Below are 9,827 nucleotides of genomic sequence, written 5' to 3'. Positions count from 1 at the left end.
AAAGAACTAATCCTGAAAAAAAAAAAAGCTGTGTGTGACCCAGATGTTCAATTTTAAGTCCCTCTGCTTCAGAGAGTGTCTGGGACATTGAATACTGAGGATTACACAGCTATTTTCACAACAGTTGGTCAGCTACTGTTGAGTCATAACTCAGGGTGCTCCAAACTCTCTGAGACTAAGGACTTTGGTCTGGTTCAGAATCAGGACGAGAGGGGCATCAACAGATCAAGAGTGTTTGGACACCATTGGCTTGCTGTCCAGGAGACCTGGAACTCTCCTTCACTGAGAGCTGGTTCACCCACACTCCTCTGCTTTCCTTCTCTAGCTTCTACCTGATTACGTATCTATTTGCTGATGCTTGGATTGTCACTCCCTGGAAGTAGAAAGGTGCTCCCCCAAATTTGTAAATGTACATTTTATGGAGACAACTTTGACCCATCTGGATCCAAATTTCTGTTGTACACTGCTATAAAACCATAGCTGGCACTTAAAGTTGCCAGCATCCACTAACACAACAATTCCCTTAGTATATCACTTAGTCAGTGCAGACTCCTTTGTTAGTAAATGGCATGACTTGATCTAAGTACTAAGACATTGGCCAACCAAGCCTGATCTGTCCAGCTGGCCTCATGGAGATCTGGGTTTTCTGGGAGGAAATCACAGGGTTTGGACTGAACTGGTTCTGAAAGGTAGCACACACTAAATAGTCTCCTTTCTTTAGAACCAGACTTCATCCATCATATCTCCCACCCATTTCTATTCTAATAGTCAAGGCCAGCTGCTACCACCCAAGGCTGATTGTACCAATAATGGATTATTATAATGCGTGGAGCTAATAGGGCCAATGCTGTCAGAACATGGCGGGATGAGATGGATATGTGCAATAAAAACGAAGACTCTCTAGCATTTATATATTGCTTTTACTTTCTAAATGTGTTCACATCTGTTATGCCATTTTCTTGTCCCAATACCCCTGAGAATGATGGATCCTTCAGGCATAATGCTTCTTTTATTCAGATGCAAAAAAACTGGCAGGCATATTGAAAGGTCTCTCCAGTGATCCCTGTGGCAAGAGGGCAGAGCCATGGGTCTTCTAAACTGCCAGACCTTAGCAGGATCAAATAGGTTAGTGCCCTGCAAAAAAAGAGTAAAGGTTTTCCCCATCTACTTGGTTTATTCCTCTCCACCAGTCCCTGATTTAGAATGAAAATGAAAATTCTCTCTTTTTTTCTTTTCCCAGCAAACTGTAATAGACTGAAATTGTTGCCTCTACTTCTCTATGTCTTGTGTTCCTCCCTTCTTCCCTCTTCTGCTTGACATGTAAATTTGATGTTTCCACCCAGTAAATCAATCAGAACAGAACGCTAATTTATTAAGCAAATGTGTAAAAGCTGCCAGTGTACTACACCCATGACTATGATTGACACAAGAACAAAACAGCAGCAAAGTCTAAGCCTCCTCAGCTGAGGCCATCGTAAAGAGAAAACACAATGCATTTTTGTGGCTCATCAGCTTTGTGTCTAGTCCTTCCATTATCTGCTCAGAGGAAGACACAAATGGGAACACAAAACCAGCTCTGCAAAACAAGACTTGAGGCCAGTTGGTCACACCACTCTGAAAAGTTCCTGAAATATGTTTATTGTTGAGGACAAGGGTGTGAGAACACTCTCAATGGGGCTACCATGGGTCCCAAACTTATTTGGTGTTATGTTATAGTCCTCTTTTCTTTCTTAATTCAAATTGAATGCATTTTAAGAGATACAGAATACTTAAACCTTTTAACAACAAAAGAAGGTATCACACTTATAAGCCATTTATTCCTAATTATACAATTACTTTATCATGCCGCACTTGCTGGAAAAGGAAAAAAAAAAGTCTATGAGGCAGAGAATGGGCTGGCTTATGATATTTTTCTTTTTATTGAAAAAAAAGGTTAACGACTCAATTTCTTTCCCCTCTGGAATTCAAAACTGCTAAGGCACCAAGTGTTCCTCATTTCTGGATAATAAAATAATGATGTAATTAACAATTAAATAGCACAGTATCATAAGAAATTATTGAACTTCCTTGTGAAAGGAAGTAAAAAACATACTATTTTAAGAAATGTTAAAATGAGATAATTATTATCTAGCTTAAAAGTAAAAGCCAAATTCTTCCAGTGTGCTTTCTGCCCTCGGCTGTTCGGTGCTTTTGGAGTTGCCCTGACTCTCTATGGTCCCTGAGGCTGTGGATGGGCAGGCTGAGATGTATTCCAATCCCACAGCTTTATTTTCAACTCCTGACCCCATCCCAGCCTCTGCTGCTTTCCTCCTTTGGACACAGTGTCAGCTGGCCATGTAGGCTCCTCCTCCTGCCCTCCCTGGACACAATATCTGCTGGCCACATAGCCTCCTCCTGTTACCCTCTCTGGACACAGTGTCTGCTGGCCACATAGCCTCCTCCTGTTACTCTCTCTGGACACAGTGTCTGCTGGCCACATAGTCTCCTCCTGTTACCCTCACTGGAAACAGTGTCTGCTGGCCACATAATCTCCTCCTGTTACCCTCGCTGGACACAGTGTCTGTTGGCCATGCAGCTTCTTTAGCTGCTGTCTTTTGTTCAGCTTTCCTTTATTCTGACAAGCACCTGAAACCACTGACTTATTAAAAAAAAAAAAAAAAAAAAAAAAAAAAAAAAAAAAAAAAGTTTATTTGGCTCACAGTTTGGAAGGTTCCAAGGCCATTATCAACTGACCCTGCTGTTTCTGAGCCTGTCATGAAGTGCATTGCGGTGGAAGTGTGTAGAGAGCCAAGTCACTCAACATGGCTAAGCACACAAGAGATAAATAGGTGACAATTCCTTGATCTGCATTGAAGGTTGATTCCCAGTCACCTGAAGACCCCACACTAGGCCCTCTCATCATCATTACCACTTCCCAAGGGAAAACTTAGGAGAACAAGACTATAGCATACGGGCCTTTCAGAAAAATTCCAGAATAACCCTCTGAGTACAGGCTGGAGAGCACCCACTGGGATAGGGTGCATCTCTTACAGCAAGGACTGTGACCATCCCTCACCTGGATTGTTGAATGAGTCTACTGACAGTCTCCCTGGGTTTAGTTTTGTCTCCTTGGGATCAAGTCACCTCATAGAACCTTTTGAAATGTCTATCTGATAACATATTGTTTGACACCCTCCAAGGATCCACCTTGTCCCTGGGAAGTCATCTCAATGACCTTGGTAGCATTCTAGGATCTTCTCAGGTTTGGCCACACCAGATGTATTATTAGTTACTTTTGGCATCATTCTGACAGAAACAACTCCAGGAAGGAAATATTTATTTTGACTCACAGTTTCAGAGGACTTCAGTCTATCATGATGGAGAAGGCATGGAGTGCAGCTTAGTGTACCGAGTCAGAGGCATTGGTGGAGGCTGCTTCCATCATGTTGGACCAGGAGAGAATGGCAAGAGCTAGATATAACCAAGATTGAAGAAACCCAAGTTCAATCTTCCAAAAACCACACAAAGCAACCTACTTTCACCAACCAGTTCCCATACTACCCAATGCCCAATCTCTCAAAACACCACCATCCACTGAGGCTCAAGCATTTCAAACAGTTAGTGGAGGTTACTTTAATTCAAACTGTAGCATTCCACCAAACCCTCAAGGGCTCATGGGAATCTCAGAATACAAACTGCATTAAATATAACTTCAAGAGTATCCAAAAATCTTAGCAGTTTCAACATTATTCAAAAACTTGAGCCTGAACTCTCTACTGAGACTTAGTCTGTCTATTAAGAGACTCAATCTCTTATCTGTAATCCCCATAAAGTAAAATAAAAAATTACATACTTCTAAAATACAATGGCACAAAGTAAACATTCCCATTCCAAGTGATGAGATGAAAGCAAGACTGAAAGCCAGAAGGGAAAACACTAAATCCTATAGTTCCATGTCCAACATCTAGGATACATGTGGTGCCTATGGCTTAGGGAGCCCACCCACATATTTGCCATGGCCTATCTGTTGGGCTACCTCCAAGTTCTCCTTGGCAGACATCCCATGTTTCTGGCATCTCCAATATCCTGGAGTCCCTATTGCAACTTGGACATCAATCTTACAGCTCCATGCCAATTTCTCTCAGGAGCATCCTGTGGATAATGGGACCCTAGTACACCTTGCCTGGGCTCACAAGCTTTCCTCTGGATTCTTGGTAGAGATTCCCATGACCTTATAATCCTTGCATTCTGCATACCTGAAAGACTAGCACTAGGTGGAAAATGATAAGTTCTGTGCCAGCTTGAGCAGTAGTCGGGCCTCCTTGGACCACTGTTGCAGAGGCCTCTGAATGCTCTGGTGGCTGAACATAGGAAAACATTTCCCTAAGTTATTCTTTGTGATAAACTTAATATATTCTCTTTCAAAAGGAATTCTTTCAAATTAGTTTGAAGTTTTGTACACTGGAGCCTTCAAATGAGTAATTCCTGAAATGCCTTCAAGGGACCTCTCCTAATCTCCAGTGAGAAGTACTTAGCTGCTCTTCAATCACATGAATTTCTGTCTAACAGACTAGTTAGTTTTTAATCCAACCTCACTCAACTTTTTAGGACAAGGGTGAAAGGCAAAGTATAGACAAATCTTTGCCAGAACACAATGCCAATACCACTGTTTCAGTTTCCAATATCATTTTTATGTCCATTTGAAAACTCATGAGCTTGGCCTTCCCTGGCTATACTTATTCACATCAGCATTCTGGCTTCCTGGCTTCCAGCCAGCACCACCCCCTGAGCTCTGCTTACAAAATTATCGGACTTCTAGAACTAGGCTGCATCTCCAGACTTTTCTATATTCCTTCAGCAATCCAGCTCCAAAGGCACAAGGTGCATTCAGGTGTAATCATAGCAGCACCCTCATTTCTTTGATATTTTCCTGTTTTTAACTTTTTGAACAGCTGCAATGAACTACCTGACAGAAACAGAGAGAAAGGTTCATTTTGATTCATAGCTTCCAAGAGTTTCAGTCCATCCAAGTGGATAGGGCATGGCAGAGCTCATAGCAGGATGCGAATGAGGGAGACGGTGTTCATACACAGTAGACCAGGAATCAGAGAGTGAGGCTGGAGCCAGGAGTCCAGCATCACTTCCCAGTGGTGACCCTGAGTGGCCAACCACCACCATCTAGGATTCACTACTCGGAATTTCCAGAACCTTCCTTAACAGAGTCACCAACTAGGAGGCAAGTGTTCAAACATGAGCCTCTGAGGGGTGTTACAGATTTAAACCACAATATCAGGTCCCCTTCTGTCAATTCTCGTTTACTATCACATGCTCTAGCTACACAGATTGCTACGACTGACATACCTTTTTAGGGAAAGAAAAAATTTTCCTTCATACTAATAAATCTTAGCAAATAAAATTCCCTCAAATAAATGATATATTAATTAAAAGACCCCAGAAATGTATCAATATGCACATTCCATCTAGTTACAGGAGACATAGGAAATCTGTGTTGCTCTAAAATGTAACTTCTAATTTTACCCAATGCAGGATCTTCAACGTAGAGCAGTAAAATGTTCGGAGGTGACAAGACAAAGGAGTGCCTTGGAGGTCAGCTCTGGGGACGGCAAACAACTGTCAGACAGAGGCTGGTTGGGGAAACTCTGAGGCAGACCCTCCTGCTGCTGTCTAGGGACCCACAGGGTCTAAAATTGCTTTGGGTGGCTTTTCTTCTCCCTTGGTTTTCCAAGCAGGTAGAACAGCTTTCTGCATCTCTTTCTTCTTAGTTGGTTCAGCCCAGCAGTCTTTAATTCACTGAGTCCTTTGGTGTTGCTATAAGGAAATACCTGAGCCCGAATAACCGGCAGAACAGTGCCTTGGTGCTGTAGCCTGCAGAGAGGAAGAGTGCTACCTGCTCCCATGGAAGGAGGGACAGGGTGAGCCTTTCTTACAAAGGGCTTAGTCCTGTTTACAAAGGAGAAGCCCTTACGGACAAATCACAAATCGTCCTGAAAGGCCATTTCTTTTCTGTTTAATTTATATTTTTTCAAGTTTTTGAGAATTTCATATACAAATACTGTATTTACATCATTCCATCCCTTCCTCCTCTCTCCAACTCCTTCTGTGCTGCCCCTAACTTGTGACCTCTTCTTCATTATTGTTATATATACACACATACATACATATACACATACACACATACACACATACATACACATACACATACATACACACATACACACATACATACATACGTACACACATACACACATACATACATACATACACACATACACACATACATACACACACACACATATACATATACACATACACACATACACACACACATATACATACACACATACACACACATATACATATACATACGTACACATTTACATACATACATACACACACATATACATATACACATACACACATATACATATACACATACACACATACATACATACACACATATACACATACATACATACATATGTACACACATACACACATACATACATACGTACACACACATACACACACACATATACATATACACATACACACATACACATATACATATACACATACACACATACATACACACATACACACATACATACATACACACATGCATACATACACACATACATACATACACACATACATACATACACACACATACACACATGCATACATACACACATACATATATACATACATACATACACACATACACACATACATACATATCCTACTGAGCCATTTTAGAGTTGCTCATTTCATTTGTTCATGTGTTTAGGACTGGCCAATTGGAACTGGATAACCTATCAGGCAGCTTGTGTTTGGAAAAAGCTGATAAAAGCTGATTCTCTCTGTCTCTCTCTCTCTCTCTGTCTCTCTCTCTCTCTCTCTCTCTCTCTCTCTCTCTCTCTCTCTCTCTCTCCCTCTCTCCCTCTCTCTCTCTTTCTCCAGCCATTGATTGTCTATAGCATTTCATCTAAGGATGAGAAAGTCCCCATTCCTTAACGCCATAGCTTTGGATATTAAGTGATACCTATGGACACTCTACTTTCTCTGTATTCTTCTATGTTTTATCCTGGAAATACCACTCATCCATTAGTCCAATGTCACCTTCGCTTTGAAGTCTCAAAGGGAAGATTGTACCGTCTTCCTCTGTGTGCTCATAATGCACATGTGCCGAGCACTACTGCTGTGCTGCCCAAGAACCTTTAACCTGTTCTGGAAAAAAAATGGACGGTCCTGACAGGAACACCTTCCTCTTACTTCAGTTGTTACCGGGGCTGAGTTTCCTCTTTCCTTGGCTCCTTGATTTTCCTTTCCCTTTCCATCTCCCTCTAACAGGGTCCGTGGGATGGGAAGCCTGCGGTGAGACCAGTTGCTATGCCTGTCCCTACCGGAATGTCTTCTTCACACTCCACTGGCTGCATCTGCCTGGGGCCTGGATTCTGACAGCTGTTTAATAAACCACATCAGCAGCATGCCAGCTTAAGACGGAATGAAAGTGAGAGCCTCCCATTCCATTTCTACTCTCTGATAGCCTCCAATTCCATTATTTACCTTTTAATATAACATCATTTCCCCACATCCCTCCCTACAAACAGCTGCCTTCTTCCCTTTGGTGTAGTGAAAGGCCCTTGCTGGGGGATGGGGCTTTTCAGCCCCAGCCTGTGTTCACCTGTATCAGCTAATGGCTGCTCAAGCACTTCAGACATCTGAGGAATCTCCCCTTCCCTCCCCCTCTTCCAAATGCTTTGTAAAATTCTTTGCTTGCTAGAGAAAAAGCCACATCTCCCAGCTGCTTCTGCCCTGCCGGTCCCCCATTCTATTGTAGGGTGCATTACAGTCGAGTGTAATCTTTAAAAAGGCCTTACATATTCCATCTCATTGAATAACAGAATCCAGAGGACGAAAGGGTAGGAGAAAGAGGCTGTGGAATGCTATGAAGGGCAGACTGAGATGAGCCCAGGTATACCTGGTCCTTCTCCCAAGCAAAGGGATGCATCTCTCTTTACAATAGAAGAGTCGGGAAGCAATTTCAAGCTGTGGCATTACTCCCCAAACCTTTCGTTTTATCTGGGCACTTAGAAGCAACTTTACTGTCTCTCTGGGGTGTGGTTGATGAAGCTGACTCTCCTCTGTGCAGCTCTGGAAAGCCTCCCTTCTCAATCTATCATTTAGCAGCTCAAAGCTGAACTAGACAGGACAGAGCACCAGATTGCTGTGGAAGCCTGGCTCCAGTCGAGGGCTGGCCTCTCATCCAAGCAGATTGAAATTAGGTTTCAAAACTACCCGTGAGAAAGAAAGATGAGATGGAAAGTCGCTGATGCAACTAAAACTACTGTGGTGATAGCTGATGAGGGAAAGAGCAGGGCAAACAGGGCTGCTCAAAACGCTTAAAGTGTCCCACTCCACATGCCTGTGGCTCCCTGGTTTCCCCCAACTCTCTGTTTTATTAACTTAGCTTCTTTTATGAGTACTTTAATAAACCTGGCTATTCTCTTCCCTGTGCAAGGAAGATCATAAACTCCTCTGCTTTTAAAAATACAAATAAATAGCTCAGGGTTCTTCGCTCACCCAGGAAGGAGTAAGCAGGGGATAGGAGTGTGTTCAATAGCTACACCTAAGGGCTCCTTTTGAGAGCTAGCCAGGCACAAGGGTCTCATCTGAAATCCAGCAGAAGCCTACAAAGGAGGGGGAGCTTTTGCAGACTTTGGGAGGAGGCTAATCCTTTAGGCCTGCTCATTTAACTTGTTTATATCTGGCGAATTATCCCTTAATCCCTGTCCTTTGCCTGAGGCCAAGAAAGTTCTGTCTGGCTCTAAGAAGACTAAGGGCTGAGTCTCCTCTACAAACCCAGCAGCTAGTCTGACCCAGCAGGTACCCAGACACCATTAGATCTCTTGGAAGAGTTAAGAGAATTCATTTTGTTTCCCTCCCCCTTTCCTTCTCCTCCCTCTCCCTCCTCTTCCCCTCCCTCTCCCTCCCCCTTCCCTTTCCCTCCCTCTCCCTCCCCTTCCTCTCCCTTCCTCTCTCTCTCTCTCTCTCTCTGTTCTCCCACACATACTCAAGCCATCAGCAAATCCCCTGGCTCTACATTCAAAACCAACCCACTTTTAGTGTCTGCTCTGACACCTAGCATTTGGCCCAAGCCACCCTTGGGTTCACTTGCATGGCTCCAGCAAGCAGTGCCTACCTGTTTTCTTCTTTGTCCTCAACCCCACTCCACTCTCTGACTGTTCTTGAAAAAAACACATGCTAGGAATGTCTTGACTTACATCCTCACACTCCAGCTTACTCAGCATGACTCAACAACGCTTTGTGGGCTGTAAGCTTAGCTTTGTGGGCTGTTGTGACTCAGCTGTCCCTTGGGAATGGTGCACTGCGCCCACCTCGTTTGTTCTTGCCCTTCCTTATGCCTGGAACACTCTGGAAATCTCATTTTTACTCACACACCCCCTTCTCAAGAGTCCCTTGATTAATCTTCCTGGATCATCTCATTCTAATCTGAAACAACCTGCCAGCATCCCTATCCACCTTCCTTCTTGTCTGCCACAGTACTTACCCCAGCCCAGCATACTATACATTTTCTCTGTCTTCACCAACCTGTGCTTTATCTTACATAGGGGCAGACATTTTGCTTGTTGGACTCTTGGCTGTTTCCTTATGGTTAGAACAGAGCATAGTACAAAACAAGTACTCCATAAATATTTATGTTCAGCCCATTATTGGATCAAAATTCTTTAAATTTAGAGGTAAATTCTGCATTAGTGTTGGGTGTAGGTTCCCAGGAGGGTCCTGGACCCAGCTCCTCCTCTGAC

The 9,827-nt window shown here is 43.1% G+C and overlaps 1 long non-coding RNA gene across 2 annotated transcripts; it reads right to left on the bottom strand.

Annotated features, from left to right (window-relative positions):
• Positions 1–901: 901 nt before the first annotated feature.
• On the bottom strand, positions 902–9,299 carry LOC128110185 (uncharacterized). 2 transcript variants are annotated; one of them, XR_008218137.1, is made up of 3 exons: positions 9,203–9,299; positions 3,330–3,450; positions 902–1,134 (listed from the first exon to the last, which is right to left on the bottom strand). It is a non-coding gene; the product is annotated as an uncharacterized LOC128110185 (long non-coding RNA). The 2 variants fall into 2 exon arrangements; XR_008218138.1 differs by lacking the exon at positions 9,203–9,299 and adding an exon at positions 5,518–5,903.
• Between the last annotated feature and the right edge of the window lie 528 nt (positions 9,300–9,827).

The sequence above is a fragment of the Peromyscus californicus genome, unplaced genomic scaffold (assembly GCF_007827085.1).
Source record: "Peromyscus californicus insignis strain IS unplaced genomic scaffold, ASM782708v3 Scaffold_14__1_contigs__length_90479793_seg_2, whole genome shotgun sequence".
NCBI classification, from domain to species: Eukaryota; Metazoa; Chordata; class Mammalia; order Rodentia; family Cricetidae; genus Peromyscus; species Peromyscus californicus.
Note: the sequence above shows the minus strand (reverse complement) of the source record. Positions and strands in the feature narration are given on the sequence as shown.